Genomic DNA, 21,677 nt, shown 5'->3' with positions numbered 1-21,677 from the left:
GGGTCAGCAGGGAACTGGCCACCAACTGCAAACTGCTCAGCTTCACTTCATTAAATGGACTCACCTGGGCCTCAGAAGAAGGAGGGTTTGGGAATCTTATATTAGAAGGCTTGGTTTTATTGAAATCCCCCCCTCCTTTCTCCAGAATAGCTTTGTGATTCTTAATGAGGAAGGTTGGTGGTTGGGTTCTGTGTTCTGAGAACCAGCCCTCTCCAGCACACTGCAGAATGGTCCAAGTGACCTCCCTGAACTGGGGAGCCTTCATTTGCAGTCCACGGGATCTGTCATAATGTGCCAGCCACAGAATAAATGCTTCCTGTACCCATCACTTGTTAGGGATGACCTCCCATTAGAAATGACCAGACAGAGGAGCATATGGCCTAGACAGCCATCTGCCACTCACTGACCACATGACCAGGAAAGCTACTTTAACCATCTGAGCTTCTGTCTCTGTCTGGAAAGTGAGTGTGATCAGTGCTCAGCTCAGATGAGGATGGATAAGAAGGCATGTGGCAGCGTCAGGGAGGTGCCCAGTGCATGGGAAACCCAGGGCACCTGCAGGGTCAGCCCTCAACAGCAGTCAGTCCCTTCCCCCCTGCTATAGCCCCAGACCTTACAGTCTCTACCCAACGAGCTTCTTTAGGATCCTTAAACCTCCCCATCTTAAGGTTTTCAGTGACTTTCAGGGATGCTCAACCTGCCTGGAGAAGCAGTCCCCAGTTCTCCACTGCTGTCCCTCTGTCTCCTCTTGGGACTCAGGTTAAATGGCACCTCCTCCTGGAGCCTTCCCTGATACCTTCAGACTGGGTTCTGGGTTCTCCTACAGGCAGTCCATTTCCCTATCCCGTCACTTCAAAGGTAATCGAGTCATCTTTCTACATGTTTCAAAAGTTGATGGGACTGGGGATATGGCTCAGTTGGTAGAGTGCTTGCCTCGCATGTACAGCCCCTGGATTCAATTCCCAGCACCACCAAAGAAAAAAAAGGAAAAAAAAGTTGAAACAACACAAAATGGTAAGCTGTGAAAATCTGATTTCTAATCCCTCCCCATCTAATCCACCTCCACGCACCTAGCAGTTAACAGCTCATATTAGTTCTGTGCAGATCCTCCTAGAGTCCCTAGACATGAAAATAGAAATTCTTTTTTTCAGTATGTAAAATCACACAATGTACTGGTTACTTGGTTCTGGTCATTCCATTCCCTACTCTGGAGGTCACTCCCTGTCCTGATCCAGAGGCTTCCTCCCTCTGTCCATGACACCTCGCCTTCTCCAGTCCCCACTGATGAAAATGCAGATTGTATAGCTGTTCAATTGTAGGTGTGCAGGTGTATTTATAGAATAAATTGATAAACTCCTAGAAGTGATTTTTAAAAAGGCAGGTATAATATCTTCCTCATTCAAATGGAAGCCTCATGAAGGCTAGGACATGTCTCTCCTCTGTACCCCCACCATGAAGCCCAGATCAGCACACACAAGGGCCCTGCCTGTTCAACCATGCTGCCCCTTGGAAAGGGACAACCCTTTTCCCATAAGCTGTACTCAGCCACCTCCTTACCAAGACCCAGGGTCACCTCACGTCTCCAGGAAATGATTTATTAGAATGCTCAGGTCAGGTGCCAGGGACTAACATATCAAGATATAAGAGATGGAATTTCCAACAAGCTGGTGCCTGGGGGCGGGTGGGCAGAGAAGAGGGAAAGGAGAGGGAGATGATCCAGAGTCAGGAACGGAGCTCACAGCTTCTCTTTGGAGCCAGACCAACTCCATCAATATTTTCAGAGTCGATCCAAGGAACATGTGATGAGCACCCAATCTCTGCCAGACCCTGAGGCAAACTGGGAAAACTGGGTTGCCCTAAACAAGCCCCTTAGGCACAACTGTTCTAATGCAGCATGACCAGGGGATTCAGAACATACACACAGGGTATAGAAGCTGCACAGGCGAGGGAGCCAGCAATCCTGCCTCAGGCCAGAGGCAGGGAGTGACACAAAGCCTATGACCACTCATTCATTTATTTATCCATTCAACAAGTAGTTAGCAAGAGCCAGGTATGGACCAGACTAGCGCTAGGAGGTATGGACATAGCCCATCCTCGGTGAGTTAACAGTCTAGAAAACAGTAAAAAGCACTCTGGGACACTCAACCCTGAATTGGCCTCTGGAAAAGGTCATCAGTTACCCTTTGACCTTTCAGCATCCTAGACAGAGATGCTAAGTATCTTACAGCCCTACAAACTTGCCATCCTGTGGTCTGGTGGGAATATAGAGATTGGCTCAGGAAGAGAGGCTTAGGGCTCCATTGAACTGTACTATAGTCAGGTAATAATGGGCCTCAGAGGTTGGATGGGTTCTTTGTCACTGGCCGGCCCCCTTCCAGATCTATTCTCAATGCTACTCTTCCCTGCTTGGTGCTGCTGAGGTGGACCCTAGCCCTGTACCACTCCAAGGTTCCTGCAGGAGACGGCAGTGTACCAGTTTCCTCTTCCCCTCCTTCCCTGCCTAGCACACGTTTCCAGCAGAGGCTACACCCTTCCCTGACCACAGCTCCTCGGGGCAGACCCTTCCCCAGCTCTTAGTGGATTTCCAGAGTTCTGTCCTCCTCCCTCACTGTCCGGGCTGGGCCAGTGTCAGCCTCTCACTCTCTGTCCATGACGCCTCGCCAGGCACGTCAGCATCCATGCTGATTCCTTAGCCTGCCCACCTCCATCAGTATTTCCTCCCTTAACCTCTCAAACCAGAACCTCTCTTCCCTCCAGGACCCTCACTGAGGGTGAGGGTTTCCTGTATTCTACAGAAATGCCTTGTATTCCACAGAGAGTAAGTGGAGGTTCTCAGAGGCAAAGAGTCATGACCATGGTCACAGGGGTAACATGTAACTGACTTGAGATTTAAAAAAAAAAAAAATGGGGGCGGGGAGGAGAGAAGAAAGAAAGAATAAAAAGGAAACAAGGAAGGAAGGAAGGAGGAAAGAAAATACAGAATAAACTGAGTCTCTGCCAGGATGCTGCCAATTCCATCATATATCTGCAGACCTCATGGTCATGCCCAGACAGGCTCCACCAAGGGCAGTTCTCAGTGACACCTATTTACCTGACACACCTCTCCAGTTCCTATGAGGGGCTGTTGGAAATGCCATGAGCTGTTGTGACAGCAATAAGTGTTACCTCCAAACCTATAGTCCCTACCAGGTCTAGGAATAATCATGATCTATTTTAAGACAAAGGAAAGACCCCTGTTCTCTGGTCTAAGAGATCCAATAACCTTTGGCACCAGAAGTGATAATTTAATCTCAGACAAGGAAGCATCTCATCTCAAAAATATGCCCTCTACCTCTCACTCAGAACTCCACAGCAAGATCATTTTCTCCAAAATCCACTTGGCCTGGTGAGTATTGCCCTCTTGTCCTAATTCCTAGCTATTTGGACTGAGAAGAAGACCTCCAGTGCTGCCTACTCCAGCTCACCTCATCTTGTAGTGCATGAAAAGGGTCGAGAAAAAGGAAAGGATTTTTGAGATACTAGTTACAGACCTTGATCTCCTGGCTTTTGAAATAATGTTGTTGTTTTTTTTCCATAACTGAGTTTGTTCATTCCTTTATTTAACAAATATTTGGTGAGCATCTACCAAGTGCCAGAGGCATAATGGTGACCCAGATCAGGCTTGATCTCCCACCTCCAGGAGTTTGTAGTCTAGTAAGTGGACCCTGAGGTTATTTACAGATGTTCATCAAAATATCACTAGACCAGGACTCAAGAGGTCCAGGTTCTAGGATCTGTTCTTCTATGTTATGTAATCTTAGCCAAGTCATCAAACTTTCTCATCAAAACAGAGTTAATAAAGAAATTCAGATAATATCCCCAGAGGAAGTGATGATAAAACAAGAAAAAGCTTGTTGTTGTTTTTTTTGTGTGGGTTTTTTTTTTTTTTTTTTTTTTTTTTTGGCACTGTTAAATATGGTGTAAAACAAGCGATTTGCCAGTGTGGTCAGATAAGAGGATATCTTATATGGGCTGCCTGAGAACGTTCACCTGTGGGAGAATTTTAATTGAATCATGGATTACTGGAGGTGCCATGAAAGGTAGAGACTCTTCTGTAACTATTCTGTGACAGTATCTGTGGCTCTGTGATAGCAATGTCATTTGCTGGGTGCCTTAGCAAGCTGGACTTGGGAACCATTCATTCTCTACCTTTTTCTATGCTCCTCAGTGTCCTCGCTCATCAGCTAGCTCCTCCCCTCGGTATCCCTCCCAGACTCCTCCTCCAGCCTTGCCTTGAATCTCTCCTCTGTTAAAGTACAGTATAATTTTCAGATGGTTAAAATAAAAATGACTGTCATACAAATATAAAGGGAACATGTGTTAAAGATTTATTTAACTCATTAATGAAGGAACCAGCCAGATGGTAAAGATGGCTTAGAGAGTATTGGAAGAGCTGAGTATTTATGTTACATAAGCACTGCAGAAAAAAATGTTGGAGTAAGATTTCTTGTTAGATATAAAACTGGTTAATGGCCTCGAGGCTATAAAACCATACCCTTTGGAGTTCAGGGTGTTTTCCTACCAGATAGAAATTATTTGCATCACAATCTGACAAAAATACACAAATCAACACATAATTTCAGAGAGCCTGGATTCTAATCAATAGTAAAAAATGTCAACCTAAAGCACGTTCCCATAGAGTAGGGGCTGGCCACCACCTCTTGTTTTTGTACATAAAGTTTTATTTATTCCACTCATGCTTATTAATCTACATATGGTCTCTGACGCTACCCTGGCGTCGTTAGCTAAGTGTGACAGAGACCACATGGATCCCAGGACTAAAATATTTACTATCTGGTTCTAAGAAGAAAACGCTTGTCCAGCCCTGCCATAGAGAATTGGATAACCCTTGAGTGGACCCGTCGCTGACGCTGCCAAGTAACAATGAGAGGCACACAGACCTCCTCACCTTGCTTCTGTGTTCGGAGTGGCTTTTCTTAACATCTCTTCTACTCTTGCTTCCTTTCTACCCATTCTCCAGTCTCCTACCAGACGGAGTCTTCCAAACCACCCATCTTATGTTGTTCACTCTCTGCTTGAAGCCTTTCCAAGTCCCCGCCACCTGCCAGTTCAACAGACTTCTCACAAGTCCCTGAGCCCTGCTGGCCCCCAGCTGCCTGGTGGTGAGCATGATGAGGACAACACGTATGAGCTCTGGGGACCCTCCAGGAGGAGCACAGAGGTCCGCAGCTGTGTCTGTCATGAGCTGGCTTCATTCCTACCACTTCCTGGGCAGCGGCAGGACTTGGGCATTCTTGATTTGAGGGAAACTGAGACTGAGAAAGGATTCATAGGTCAAAGGGCACAGAGTCACAGTAAATGCAGGATGTGTAGGTCCAGAGTTTGAAGGTCCAGTGCGAGGAGGCAGCTAATAATGCTAGATTGCAGACTGTGCTGAAAATTTGCTTGGAGAGCAGAGTTCAGATGCTCTTAACACACACCAAAGAAGGTGACTATGTGAGGCAATGGCCAAGTTAATTTACTTGACTATAGAAATCATATGTGTATATGTATTATGTATATGTATATATATATATATATATATATATATATATATATATATATATATATATATATATTATACATTATACACTATATATATATGCACACACATATATATCAAAACATTATGTTGTATACCTTAAATACATACAATAAAAAGGGATTAATGCCAACTACCCCTGCGGCTTCTGGGGAGAATTAAAGGGGGAACTTGTTTATAGGACTTGGCACCTGGTAAAGAGCTCAATAACTTAGGCTTCTTCTCCTATAGCCTGCTTACTCTGTGTTGATCTGAAATGAGGATTAAGCCTCTGAGATGAAGAGACAGAGAGGAGGAGACCAGGAGCGGCGCTGAAAGAGAAAATAGAGTGAGGACAACATCTGCTTTCTATTCCCCAAGGCTCAGGGGCCCGGGCGCCCTCCTGGTGTAACGTTTCTTCATTCTGTATAAACAGAAAGGATGATTCTCGTAATCTCAGCAACAAAATACGCAGGCATAAAAATGGGTCATATTTTACTTTAATGAGAGAAATGAGGGACGATTTCCTTCACACAGAGAAGCCTGGGTTGCTGTAATTAACACCAAATGGTCCCGAGGCTGATGGCTGGAAATGATGAAGAGGTTGTTGGAACTGAAAGAAACCTGGGGCTTCAGGAGCTGCTAAAACATTGCCAGCCCTCCATGACAGCCACAGAGCTCTCCCCCAGCCCGCCAGCCAGCTGCTAGCTCCTGAGACTGGGAGGACGCTCACTAAGCACTTGCTACGTGCTTTATACACAAACACACTTCTTTGGACATAAGAACACACATGCGCGCGTACACACACACACACACACACATGCACATATACACACAACAATAAAGGACATTCCATCTCCACTTCCCACAAGAGAAGACTAAGGTTCAAATAGGTTAAGCCTAAGATCTCACAGCTTGGAAGTTAAGGGACCCTTCACCATCTGGCATTACCCTGACTTTTAAATCTCATTTCTTCCCTATAACAAACCCCCTTGCATAATTTATAAGCCAGCCACAGGGGACTACTTCCTCTTCCCATTTAGTCCCTGCCTCTTCATGTGTTGGCATCTCAAATTGGACAGCCCTCCACATCTTCTTTGCTAGTGAAATCTTGCTTCCCTTTCAAAAACCAACTCAAAATTAAATAGCATGGGCCGGGTAGGAGCATAGATCAGTGGTCTACAGCAAGCATAGGGACCCTGGAATCGCCCAGGTCACCTCCAAGCCAGTTCTGCCATCTAACCCACCTCTTCTCTTGGAGCCATAGTCACACCTTTATAACATGAGGGGAGCAACTGGGATGTCGTGAGGAAAGAGCGAGAAATACGTGTAACGCACCTTGTACGGGGCTTGACCACACTGCTCTCCCTGACACCTCTTGGTTGCCAGACACCAAGACAGAAACTTAAACACCACTATCACATCAGCTGCTCTCTGTGCAAACCTAACCTCTGCCCACAGAAGAGCAAACTCCCCACTGGGCCCAAGCCTACCAGCCCATCTTTCCTTTAGGGGCTACTCCAGTAATGATGGACTAGGTGCCAACTCCCAAGGCTCACACTAGCTCCTGACACCAGACTTAGGACAGAAAAGTACCAACCCAGAGAAGGAATCTGACCTGCAGGAAAGGAAAGCATGGTGATAGTGACAGTAATAAAACCAAATTCCATTCTGCCAAGACATCACTGTTTAGCTAAGGTAGAGGGCAGTGCTAGGGAGGCTCATAAATATTTCCAGTTTTCTGCCTTCTGGATACTCAGGGGGATTGGCATTATTCTGTCGCTATGCAGTTTAGCATCTTCATGTGACATTCTTTGGCCAATGACATGTGAGGGAAAACAAGAGTGTCACTTCAGGGAAGAAGCACTCAATGGTGGTCTAAGTCTTTCCAGAACTTTCTCTCCTTGCTGTTGTCATATGGAAAGTTTATGTTGACAGAGTGCCATGCAGAGCTGTCACGTGGAGGACAGCTTTCCTATTTTCCTGGTGGGTCTCCTGGGACCAGCAGCAAACTGCATGCAAAAAAAAAAAAAAAAATGGTACTTACTCTTTTTTAGAAGCTTTTGAAATTTGACAGGATATTGATCCCTGAAGCAAAACCTGGAGGAAAACTGTTAGCAATAGAAGAGCAAGGGTCTTGACTATTGTCTGCCACACCCTGGGCCCAGGAATAACATGAAATAATGTCATATTATATAAATATGTATATTTGTGTGTATACATACATACACATAAATATACATATATAAGTATATGTCATTGCCTTTGCTGTTATCACTGAAAGGCATCTTCAAACATTAAAGAATTTAAAGAATATGTGTCCATGCCCCTAGCTGAGGAAATTACTTGAGGAAGGATGCTAATCAAACGAAAATTAAATTAAAGCCAAAGTCTCAAGGTATAGAAGATGACAAATACAAGAAAGAACAGTGAACAACACTTTTGGTAACATTTTATAGTTAAATCTGAAAGAGCGATGACCATCTGACTGGGAATGTAATGTGATTTAAGACTTATTGAAACAGAAGAGGTATTTGGTAAGAGAATATGGGATACGGGGATGAACATTCTGAATTTACTCAGCAAACCCAGGAGGTATGTGTACGAGGAGGGGGATATAGGGGGGAGATCCCACAAGGGAGCAGAAAAATGAAGAAATTAAAGCATTTAAAGATCTCATCAGTGTAAAGAGCACAAAGCCAAGCCAAACACTGAACGGGGAAGAATTAAGAAGAATTATTGAATTTTTAAGGAGCAACAGAGAAATGTTTGACAGTAAAGATGGTTCACAACTGTGAGGATTAAGATGCCTGTTATTTGATCATTTATTCAACAAAAAGTTATTGGGCATCCAGTCTCTGCCAGGTGTGTTTCTTGGGAACTGGGAATATATTAGTAAACAGGTCAGTAAATAAAACAGAGGAGGTTCCTACTCTCATTGTTAAGAGAAACAACAGGCAAGGTATAGGTCATTAAGCAAAATCCTTTCAGAGGGAGAGAACTACCACTTTTGTTCCTTAGGAGAAAATAGAAATCATCCACCTTAAGATGAGAGGTTTATTCTAGGCAAGAAAAAAAAAAACTTGCAATAATTCTAAGGGAGGGAAAAGTGTGCTGTGTTCAAGCAATGGAAAGGTCAGAGAGACAGGAGTTTGCATGCCAGGTGGAGGAGAGGAGGTCACAATACCAGTTCACAGGGGCGCCAGCTCTCCCAGAACTTCACGAGGCTCAGTCAGAATGTGGAATTAGCGTACAAGTATGAGAAGCTGCTGGGGAGTTTAAAGAAGGGAAGTGTCATGACCTGATTTGTCCTAAGATCACTGGCTGAAGTGTGACTGTAAACTGCAGAGCAAGAATGAAATTAGGCCACCAAGTGGGAGACAATGGTGACCAGGACCAGGGTGGTGGCAACAGGCATGGAAAGCAAATGCCAGAATAAGATTCTCTCAAAGACAGCGGAGCTTGTCGATGGGTCAGAGGTCACAGGTAAGGGGAAAAGAATTATCAGAGATGACTTGAAGGTTTTGACGTGAGCAGACAATGAATGAAAAGACTGGAAAAGAACAGATTGGAGCTGGGGGAGAAGGTTGTGAACAAAGTTATGGATCAAGTGAGTTCAGTTGAAGATGTTTAAACGTCCAAGGGGAGGTGTCAAGAACACAGTGGGATGTGAGAGCTCAGGAAGGAGTTGCACTTGGACATTCTCTAGAGAGCAGGCCCCTAAAGCCAAAGTGAGGACCAATCCTGCTGTAAGCTACAGAGATGGCATCTGGGCGGGAGTGTAACACATGGCAGGTGCTCAACAAATGGTTCTCTCCTCCCGTCTGAATCAAGGTGGCCTCCCTGAGTGCACAATGGACTGACTGCTGTGGCCCTGATAAGGGCAGGGCGTGTCACCTGAAGTCTTTCAGAACCTCAGTTTTCCCAGCTATTACAAAAACAGAAACAGATCAGTAGTGGTCACTGGGAACTGGGTGGGGTGCAGAATGGGAATGAATTATGATGAAGCATAAAGGGCAATTGGTATGTTTTTTGTATTGATTGTATGGATGACTCAAAGGGTGTGTGCATATCTCAAAATTCCTCAAATTGTTCATTTCAAATAAGTAGAATATTGTATGCCAATCATACCTCAGTAATGTTTCTTATTAAAATGGGGGGCCGCTAGGCATGGTGCACACACCTATAATCCCAGGGGTTCAGAAGGCTGAGGTAGGAGGATGGTGAGTTCAAAACCAGGTTCAACAACTTAGTGAGACCCTAAGCAACTTAGCAAGACTCTGACTCTAAAGAAAATATTTTTAAAAGAGCTGGGGATGTGGCTTACTAGTTGAGCACCCCTGGGTTCAATCCCTGGTTCTTAAAAAAAAAAAAAAAAGGAAAAGGAATGATTTCTGCTTTATTTATTTCCCTGGATAGTCACATCCTTATGATTTAAAATAATAATTGTTAAAAATCTTGAAATAACAAAAATTAGAGGACAAATGAAATATATTTTATTGCTAGTGACTTTTACTCTCTGTGAATGGCCTTTGCCTTATTTAAGAGTAAACAGTAAAAGCTGAAAGATGTATGAGAGGAAAATATGAAGATTTTCCTTAAAAAGTGTCAAAGGCAGATGGGAAGAGTACTATATAAGTCAGAGCTCTCCAGAGAAACAGAACCAATAGCATGCAGGATGTATGTGTGTGTGTGTGTGTGTGTGTGTATGCATATATGTATGTACATGTATATGTGTATATAAATGTGTGTGTGTGCATGCATGTAGAATTGGCTGACATGATAATGGAGGCTGACAAGTCCCAAGCTCTGCAGTCAGCATTCTGGAGACCAAGGGGAACCAAGGTGTAGTTCCAAGTCAAAGGTCAGCAGGCTTAAGACCCAGGAAGAACCCATGTTTCAGTTGATGTACCAAAGCAGGAAATAATGAAGGTCCCAGCTCAAAGGCAGGAGCTCCCTCTTCCACAGGAAGATCAGCCTTCCTGTTCTATTCAGGCTTCCACCCGATTGAATGAGACCCACCTTGATGAGAGGGCCATCTGCTCTGCTCGGTCTACAGACTCAAATGTTAACCTCCCTCAGAATTACCTTTGCAGACACACGCAGGACCATCCTTACCTAAGTGTCTGAGCACCCAGGACCCAGCCACATTGACATATAAAATCAACCACCACAGGACTATTTTTGAGTGAGTTTCTAATTTACAGCAAACCTCTGTTGCCAATAGTCTGTTCCCTTTTTCAGCTAAAACTCAAAGGTCAAAGAGGTGATGTCACTTGCCCAAGAATGCCAAGAGGAAAGAGTTTACTGTACCAAGCCCCACTTTTTAGAATCCCCAAAATTTAGAGATGAATGGGACCTTACAGAGCATCTAGTCCCCATCCCTGAGTTTACTGAGCCCAAAAAGAGGCAGTCACTCCGCCAGTCATGGGAGAGCTCACTCCACTTCTGTCTGGGGCTGGGGTGCCTTTTAGTTGAATCTGACTCCATGCTGGCCCCTTCTTGGAGGGAGGAGAAGTCTACCCTGGGATCCTGTTCTGCCCTCAAGGTCTCAACGGCTCTAGTTCTAGGATGTTTCCACAGATGACTTCCATTCTGTGTTCTCACCAGGTGCAGCCCCTCCTTCCCAGGCTGTCTGGTAGGAGAAGCCGGACATTTCACAAGCTGCCAAATAGCACCTCTTTTCCTCCTCTGGTGGGAAAAAAAGATGCTCAGATTTCCTGAATTCAAGGGTGGGGAGGGCTGCCTGGGGGGGTCATCTCCTTTGTAAGAGACCATTTACAATTTGAGGAAACTCATTTTTTAAGGCTGTAAATGACAGGATCCCAGAATGCTAGTGAGTGCCAGAGACCCGAAGAAAAAGGAACAGGCAAGGAGGACAAAAGGAAAGACACCAGTCCAGAGAAGATTCTTTTCCTGATATTGAGACAGAAAAGCAGGGCCCTGCCCTCCCCAGAAAGGTGTGTTTCTGCCTTTCTTTTCCCCCTGCCTTTTTATACACAGGTTGTTGTTTTCCGAAGGCCACCAAAGCCACCTGGGGCTGGTGGGAGAGGGTGTTATCTCTCCCAGCTGTTGAACTGACAACTGCTCTGCCCCTCCCCCATGCCCCACAGCTAAGATGCCGCCAGAAGGCCATGCGGGGGCCTTCACTGGCTGGAGGAGGGGAGTTGGGACCACATACCGCCTGCAATGCTGGACACCCGCCCCAGTTCCCAGGATGGTCAGGGAAGGCATGATGATGATGGGCCCTGGCACCTTCCCGCCTCTGTGGCTGCCTACACAGAGACTCCATTCAACTGCCACTGCTCCAGCTTCCTCTCAGGTTGTCATCATGACAGCAGCCGCTGCTCCAATGACCACTGCCACCACTTTGGAGGTCACTGCAGCTATCATTGCTGCATCTCTAGTTGTTCCTGCAGATGCCCCAGCCACCACCACTCCAGCTGTGGGTCAGGATGCCCTTGCAGCTTACTGTGCCAGTTTGGGGACTTGTGGGAAGTTCCTACAGTATCCGGTTCTAAGCACCTCCCCCTCCCCCAAGACAACCAAGAGTGGCTGGACCCAGCAAGCATGCACAGACCAGTATGAGTGTGCAAAAATCCTACAGCTAACAGATGACGATGAACCTACACTTCCCACTCCTATTCTTCTTGAGGAGCCGATGTGGGAATTCTTCCCCTGGACTGCCTCCCTTGTGCTGCAGCATAAGCCCCAATCAGGCCTCATTTGGATGGTTTTATCTTACTTTCTCTCTCCAGTTGCAAAAGTTGCACTGAGAGCTATTAACACTGACCGAGCTGCTAACTCTATCTGCTGAGAGCTGTCATAGAATCTGTGACACTAAGGGACCTGCAACTGGCCTTTTTCATGATTTCGATTTGAACTGAGCAAAATAAACCAAACAATTGCCAAACGATAATATTACCTGGCATGTATGGAGCACTTGGATGATCAACCAGTATCTTAGATTATCTGTCATTATATTCACCCCAAAACAGAGGACTCTTTTTTGTCATTTTTATTTTACTAATAAAGAAACTGAGGCACAAAGTGTTGAATAAGCACCCAAGGTCACACAAGCAATGCCTGGCGGACTTGTCTTCTGTCTCTGTCAGCCCAACTTCAGAACCTGTGCATGCATTTATACAGCGGTTTGCAGTTTTCAACACACGTTCCCACACCATGCCTGTGAATTAAGGTGTGCTAAGTTGCTTGGTTTTCTTCTCTGTAAAATGAAGTCTACAGAGTGAAGAGATTGAACCATGTCCACCTGACAGATCAATAGTGGACCAGAGAGGTAAGCATTTATTCATTTGAGTAATGTTTATTGACTACAATGAGGCAGGCATAGTAGCGGCAGTTATACCTCAGAAAGGAAATAAAATAATTACAATTTTCAGATTTCCCATAATTGCCTATGTCCCCTACAAGTTCTTTTTTGATTTTATTCAGTTCTTCAACTGGTCCATGAGGCCATTCACATAGGGAGGGCCATCTACTCTGTATAGATGAGAAAACTAAGGAGTGAATTTCAAGTCCTGAGCACTGAAACATTCAAAGGTCTTCTTCCAAGCAGTGATCTCAATTGTCAGACACCTAGGCCAAGATCCCAAAACGGAGGCATTCTGCCTGTGGTCACCCACCAACGAGCAGAACAGCTGAAATCTGATGGACTCTGAAGTTCGTACTCTCTTCTTTAGAACTCTAGATTGTGCAAAATAATTCTCTATTCAAAAATTAGCCCGTGAGCATTTAAATTAGACCCTTTGAAAAGTCAAAGTCCACAGTTACTCCAGATTTTAACTGCTCTTTAAGAAGTTTGGCTGTTTCAGAAGATGCATACCTGAGAGTCCCCTGCAAATCTCACAGAGGACATATATTCTGACACCCAATAGAAGTGAAAGCAACTCCTTGTCCAAGACTCATAAAGTTAGCACCTTTATGTGCTAACGTTGCATAGATGGAGTTTTCCCTGGAAACTGAAAACCAGACCTGCCTTGCAGAGGAAAGGAGAGCTGAGCTGAGCTCAGGTTCCCTCTCCCCTGTCTCTGGGCCCAGTCGGATGAGACCAGCTCCTTTGATGCAGCAGACTTCAACCTGCAACTCAAAGGTCACCTGAGAGAACAGCAGGGCCTTTCCATTCTCCAGGGCTTATATTCTCCTGAGGTTCCCTGTTCTTTCTTGCAGGGATCCTAGGGATCAACCTGCTTTTCCTCTTCTGTGGAACTGCCAGCATCCTCCCCCCTCTCTGTCCAGCTCTAACCACCTCATCCCTGATGCTGAACACCGAGGAAGAAGGAGAGCATTTTACCTTCACAAACACACTCACACTTGCTGCCCTGAAGTTAAGACCCTGACCCTTCTGAGTCTTACCAGGGGTTTTAATGCAAAAGAGATCAGAGGTTTGAACCTGAAATGTCCCTCAGAGGCCTGGGTATTGAAGGCTTGATCCCAAACTTGGTGCTATTGAAAGATGATGAAATATTTCAAGTGGAGCCTGGTAGGAAGTCTTCCCGTTCTTGGGGGGTGTGGCTCTGAAGGGAATAGTAGGACTCTGCCCCTTCCTCTCTCTCTTTCATTTCTTCAGCATGAAGTGAGCAGTTTTTGCTCTGCCGTGAGTGCTGCCTCACCACCAGTCCAAAAGCAATAAGGCCAACTAACCATGGACTGGAATCTCCACAAATGAGACACATAATAAACCTTTCTTCTCTTTAAGTTTCCTGTCTCAGGTGTTTTGTTACACTAATGGAACTCTGACTAATAAAAGGTAACTGAAGTAGCTTGGCACAAAAGGAAGGTCCACTGTAGCTGGAGGCCAGCAAAGACAGCAGGGACAACCACGTGAAGAACATGCAGGGTTCATTAAAGAGTTTGGATTTGTTATGGAAGCAAAGAGAAGTTACTGAGTAGTTTTTAGGCAGAAGTAAAACAATGTCAGATCTAAATTTTTAAAAAATCATTCTTGCAGCCAAGGAAAAGGTAAGGGAAGAGAAGAAAAGGGTAAGACAAGAGATAACAGGAATCATCCTGGCTGCCTTGCCAGGTAAGGAGCTCCCTGTTACTGGAGTTTACAAACAGATAGAGGAAGAGAAAATTCCCATATGGATACAAAGTCAAAATACCTTATGTCCAGAGGTCCCAAGATCGCCTGGCAGAAAACTTAACCTGTCCTGGTGCAACTCCATGCCCCTTCAAGACCCCAAGTTCCCATGCTGTGGACTGAGAGGCACTGGGGACCAGAGGTAGGTCTGGAACTGCAGTTCCTATATCTGAACCTGAATATGTTTCTGTCTCCATGGTATATTTGAGGTCCCCTTGCCAGTGCCCCCCATGGGGACAAGGGGCAGTTCCATTTTGTTGTGCAACAGCTCATAAATCCAGGAATTACAAACAAAGGAGATTCTGTTACAGGTAAATACCATTTGAAATACAATCTCTGTAAGGACTTTATGTTTGTCATGAATTTTATAAATTGTTGCAGTAATTAACAGGGCATAAAACAGGTTTCCTACCCCATCTAGGAAGGCTATCCTGAATGCCCCATTGTGAGATGTGCCCTCGGGATCTCAGGGCTGCGGTGCCCTGGGTGCTGCTGGGGGTGGGAGAGGGGGTTCCAGAGTAACACCAGGAAAAACACCTCCATTCATGGGCGGTAGTTTAATGGGCTTATTTTAGGTGGCTTAGAAAATGACATAGAGATTTACCTCCTGGCCCTTCTCTCCATAAATTAGAACGGGGCCTCTGGCCTGGGAGACAATTAGTACCTTCCCATGCATTTAAATCCAGAAACTAAGCATGGAGACCAGTTTTCTCGCTTGCTATTACTGAATGGGAATTGGAGAATTTCCCACTTTTTCCTACTTGTTTTCTTTCTCTTTGGGAAAACTGTCAAACGCTGCATGGGAAATAAAGACCCCGATTCATGAACACAAGTTTTGATTTCTTTCTGGACCACGTTGCCTTTGTGAAGTCTGGGATGACCCTGAGAATGGATTCCAAGTCCTCCTGGAGCTGCCACCCTGGAGGATGCTGTCTCCCTCCACACAGTTTGCAGGTCATCAGGATCATCAATAAACAACGATGTCCTTGGTCCCTCCCCAGGTTCTTTTTAGGTGAGAAACACACAACTAGTATTAATAATACTTCTGAAGCCATTGCCTAGCAAGAACATCAAACGTTGCAGAGTAAACAGAAGCTCTCTGGCCCCTCTCCCATTTTCCAATTATGTGTCCTGTGGGGTTTTAAGAGGAAAGTGACAGAGTGAAGCCACAATGTCAAGAAGCTCATTCTAGCTACTACATGGGTTGGAGGAATCAATGTTAGACACACAGCTCAGATTAGGAGGGTGATCAATGATCCAGACCAAAGACAATAGCATGGTGGTTCTAACCTGCACTTTTTATCTGGTTTGGATGTAGACTAAGTTCATTCCCCCAGAGTTTCATGCTCTGGACCCTCGGTCTCCAGTGTGGCAGTGTTGAGAGGTGTTGGGTTCTTTAAGAGGTGGGGTTTTTTGGAAGGTAATTAAGTCATAAGGTATCTTCCTTGGGAGAAACTGATACTGGTATCATAGAATAAATTAGTTCTTTGAAGAATGGGTTGTTATAACGTTAAGTTTGACTACTCCAGTGCTGACAGCTTCCTATCTCACCAGGTAACCTCACCTGCACACATTCTCACCATTGTGTGGCCATCCACTAGGAGGCCCTCACCAGAACCAAACAAATGCCAGCATTTCGTTCACAATTCAGTCTCTGCTTCAGGTATTTTGTTGTAGCAACACAAAATGGATCAATGCAATTAATGTTTAATTGTTGAATGCTTAGCAAATAGATTAATGCTAAGCATGGAAAATCAATGAGCCAACAAAAGTCATGAGTAATAATGGCAACTAATACTTTTCTCACTTTCAATTTTCCCCAGAGTTTTACAAACTCACTAAATCCTCTCCATAGCGCTTTAATCCCCATTTTACGTAAATGGAAAGTACAACTTGAGAGGATTAAATAATTTTCCCAAGATCATGCTGCTGGTTTTAGGTCCTGGTTATGTCCTTGTGGCTCTTTCCTCTGGTCCATTTCAACTGAAGAACTGAACATGGCTCATAGACGGTCTGTACTCCATAAATGCTCAGTGGATAAATCCCTCTGCCATATATCCTTGCTGTTCCTTGGGGATTGAATCCTACATACTCAGTATCACTTTTTGGAATTTGTGTACATAAAGTAGTAGACAATAATAAATTCCCCAGGTTGGTCATAAACTCCTTAAAGGAGGTATCATGTTTCTTACCTCCTGGCAAAAAAGAGGCACTCATAACTTAATTATGTAGTAGACATGTAGACTTCCACAACTAGAGGAGATATTTGAAGGTCTCTAGTTAAATTCCTTCATTTTATAAATGAGGGAACTGAGACTTGGAGGGGAAAAGTAGGTGGTGAAGGTCCATAGAAAGAGTTAAGTCAAGTGTGCCCGGCTGCTTTCCCTGAGACTCTCTGTCAGCCATGTTTAGAGCTGCTCCAGGCTCCAGGATGGACATCAGAATAACACGCAATGAGACCCAGCCTTTGCCCTAAAAAGCTCATGTGCAGGACAAGAGAGGTCTTGGGGGCTCAGCGAATGCTCCACTGCCTGAAGTCATGTCATAGACAAAAATATGGGAGAGGAAGAGGGTGCAGAGGACAGTCTGTGCTCAATTCAAAGACGTTCAGATCCAATTGCTCACTCTGTCTCAAAAAAAAATCACAGCATATTTAGAACCAGCATTTAACTGTGTGGTCACTGAGATACCAGATGTGAGCCCCTCTTTGCCTAAGGGACACATAAGCCAAAGAGTTCATGTCCATTATTCTGCGATGCTCATGGTATTTCAGTCAAGGATTGTGGTCACTACTCAAGCTTTAGGTGCATTTAGGTGCATCTGGGAGACGAGAGGCCTTATACAGCACTGAAATTACTCAATTGTTTTGCCTCGGTGCTAGCCATAGAGATCACCCTCTGCCTGGGACCAGTGACTGAATGATCACCTCCTAAACACAAATCTGGAGTCACCGATGTCATAAATGTCCCTGCTTCTAACACCGTCGTTGCTCTTCTGGGAATGTGTTCCAAAGAAATAATTGTCAGTCTTAGAAAAGCATATGTGATGTTCACTGAACTGCTGTTGTTAATAGTGAATTGCATGCAGTAATAATACAGAAAACTAACATTTAAACATTCATTAGCTCTGTCACATGTCAGGCACCATGTTAGGTACTTTACATGTCATCTTAATTTCATTAGTTTCCACTATCAACTCTATAAAAAGGCCACTCTCCCACTTTACAGTTGAGGAAACTGAGGCTCAGAAAGGCGATTAACTAGTTCACAGTCACAGAGCTCATCAGTGATGGAGACAGAATTCCCACTCCAGGGTCAGTGATCTTACACCCTAGGCTCAAGATCAAACAGGAGAATAGCTAAATAAATAAATTCTAGAATTCAATACAAGACTGCCTGACTTTTGGAAATGATGTTTATAAAAACTGCCTATAGACTCCAGAGAAAATGAAAAATAAGAAGAGGTTTGAATGTTCACAATGACAACTATGGCTATATATATATATATATATATATATATATATATATATATATATATATATATGTAAACACACACACACACACACACACACACTTCCCCAAAATAATTGAAAGTGAAATGTTACCAGTGGTCACAATAGAGTAGTAAGATTAGAAGGATTATTTTATTTTGTGTCTCTATTTTTCAAACATTTTAGAATTCTCATGGTAAATTCTTTTGATGGTAGAAAAAGTATATTTATCATCTTCACTAATAGTAATTCTAATAAGTCTGTGTCCTTCTGCTAATAATCATCTGACCAATCTTCTGATGGAAAACAATCACCATGAGCAACTCGGGTATTCATTTTCCAACCTCTGCTAACAAAAGCTCAGTATTAATGATGGAAAAGAATCGAATGGAAAAAGGACGATGGTGGACTTGTGATTCACTCATTCCCATCATTTTCCCTCTCTTAACCTCAGCTTCTTCCAAAAGCAAGAGAAAGAGAACTAGAACCTCACTGGAGCTCAACTTGACAGGCACTATGGATGTTGTCTATTCTGTCCTCCATTTAACACAGAAATCCCAGCAAAACGCTTTGTACGCACTCCTGATGTTGAGGCTCTTCCTGGTGTGGGAGACAGTCCTTCTTGGGTCTCTCATGTTTTAAAAACACAGACTGTTTTAGTCAGCTTTATCATCACTATGACCAAAAGGGTTGAAAAGAACAATCTTAGAGAAGGAAAAGTTTGTTTGGGGTTCACAGTTTCGAAGCCTCACTCCATAGATGGCCAGCTCCACTGCTCTGGGCCTGAGTTTGAAAGGGTGTGGAGCAGTGCAGGACATGGCGCCAGGGAGCAGAGAGAGAGCCCCACTCAGCAGGGACAAAATGTAAACCCCAAAGGCACGCCCCAGTGACCTCCCCCAGCCGGACCCTACCTGCCTACAGTTACCACCCAGTTAATCCATATCGGTGGATCAATCCACTGATTAGGCTCTCATAATCCAATCATTTCAGCTCTGAACATTCTTGCACGGTCTTACTCATGAGCTTTTGGGTGATACCTCATATCTAAACCATAACACAGGCACTGGCTAACTTTTTAAAGATGTTTGTAGAACAAACATCCTTGAAAGACAGAGATAGAGCCTTCATAGGAGCAACAGGCTGGTTCATTTGCTGCCCATATAAAAAAGATATGTTTCTCTCTCTCTAGAGAAAAAGTCCACATGGGTTTGCTTGCCATGCATTATAAAAGGTTTGGGTTCCTAAGCTCTATGTTCCTCGATCAGCTGTAAAGCAAACCCCCACTCTGTGCAGCATCTGACTGGGCCATCTTGCATTCCCCCCGCCCACCCCATGGGACTGGGAGAACCGGAGAAAATCAACACACATTGAGGCTTCTGCTGCTTGCCCTTCTATAAGTAATGAAGTCCTGTCTCTAACCCAGGATCATTTGTCTTCTCCCAGCATCCATGAAATCATGGAAGGCTAACTTGTTAGTTGGGAAGCAAGATAAAATCTTAGAATCTTCACAGTTTTCCCCAACTCTTTTTCAGACAACCCATTCTATGGTTGCGCAGTGTTTATGTGCTATTTCTGAGTAACATCAAAATGCCTTCTTTTAATGCTGTTGCTGTTGTTAGAGTAGACTTAAACTAGAGTGTATCTCAGACTCTTAAGGACTTGATTTGAGTGTGTATGGTGACTGTATGAACTAGTTTGTACCACATCCTCATTTCATTTATGCCGATCGTCCCAATGCAACTATTAATAACACCCCTTTTCATTCTCAAAACTGTCCCCATTTGGATAATAAACTCTATAAGCATTCTAATTAAAAGGCACTTTGGTGGTCGTTTTAGTAAGGAGAAAGAAAGTCAAAGCTGGAGACTCATATACCTGCAGTCTTTGCCCAAACCATAGGATACAAGGTAAGGCTTTATGTTCTCATATAATAATTCTATGCCTTGGGAAAGTTATGTAACTTCTTTGTGTCTGCTTTTCTTTATCTAAAATAATGATAATATTTACCTCTTAAAGTTACTATAAGATTAAAGCAGTATATTAATATAAAATATGTATAATAATGCCTAACACAGAACACATATCAGGTATTAGCTCTTATTATGTGTAGTATTGCTATCTTAATCGTCATCATCTTCATTTAACCACAAAAGCTATGATCTATTTCACCATATGTCACCTTCCATTAATCTATTTCAAACATTCATAAGATTGAAGGGAGCCCTCAGTAGTTACTTGTGCCATCCCCTTGACTCCAAGCAAGCCCATGTTCCACCACAATAACAGCTTATTTGGATTTTCATGAGGGTCACTGGAGAGCTCTCTACCACAATGTCAAAGTTAAAAAAAAAATCATGAATGAATTAAATCCACCTCATTTCTGTAAATTGTAATTTTGTACATGGCTCATGATTCCAAACCTTCACCAGTGTGTGTGTGTGTGTGTGTGTGTGTGTGTGTGTGTACTAATATCTATACTCAGGCAATAGGCATAAACTATGACATATGAGGCAAATTAGATCAGATGGTCATCTTACTTTTAGTTCCTGTTCAGATAAGGTAAAGTTCTGAAAAGCCAGAACTCAATTTGTCTACTATAATTAAAAAAGAAAGAAAGAAAAAATTTTGAAAACAAATTTTGACTCTACAAGTCAAATAGAAAAAAAAAAAAAACATATACCCAAGGCACAGAATGGGTTGCTTTCAGAGCTGGTGAGCTTGCCAGTGTTAGTGTCTCGGTAAACTTCATCAGTATTGCCAACAGGAAGGAGGGCCTCTTATTGTAACTCACCAGTGCCCTTACCAGACGACTTAACAGCACAGCCAAACTCCAGTTACACATCAAGAACTCAAACTTCACTAAGGTCCCTTCAAACTTTGGCTGGCTGGTGGGAGAGCTCTGAATCTGTGCACTCTATAAAAGGCAAGATGTTTTTATGGCCCTGGGGGACAATAAATGTTAAAACACCAAAGGTGGCAATATAACAAATATGCAAAATATCCTGAAGGGTCTTAAATCTTGAAGCAGCAGAGCTCGTATTGAGATTGTCCTTGAGTCTTGACAAGTGTAATGAATTGTCCCCTACTCTCTCCATACGGGCATCTGGGAGGAAGTGTTGAGCATGTCGAATATGAAATGTTTCTCCTTACAATTCATTTGTTTCCTTGTGGAACCTGAGCTGCCTCATACACTCCATAGGAGTGCCCTGTGCCCTTTGTGAGAAGAACTAGGAGAGCGTCAGCAGCAAGTCCAAGGGTCATGAGCTGCAGGACACACCAGCCTTGAAGAATACATGTTCCTCTGTCAATTTCTGTTGAGACTGAGAATTGACATCCTGTTGCTTGTCACTCAGTTCTCTTGACCAGAGGGGCTGGGAAAAACAATAGTGTTAATAGTAGTACGACAGTTGTTACTATCATGTCTACCATCCACTGTGCCCTAGCTCTGTTCCACACTTGACAGCTGATGGAGATATTTATGTAGGCCAGATCCTCCAGGAAGCAGACACTGTTAGAAATAAAACTGG

This window comes from Marmota flaviventris, chromosome 10 (assembly GCF_047511675.1).
Source record: "Marmota flaviventris isolate mMarFla1 chromosome 10, mMarFla1.hap1, whole genome shotgun sequence".
NCBI classification, from domain to species: Eukaryota; Metazoa; Chordata; class Mammalia; order Rodentia; family Sciuridae; genus Marmota; species Marmota flaviventris.
This window is presented reverse-complemented; position numbering follows the sequence as displayed.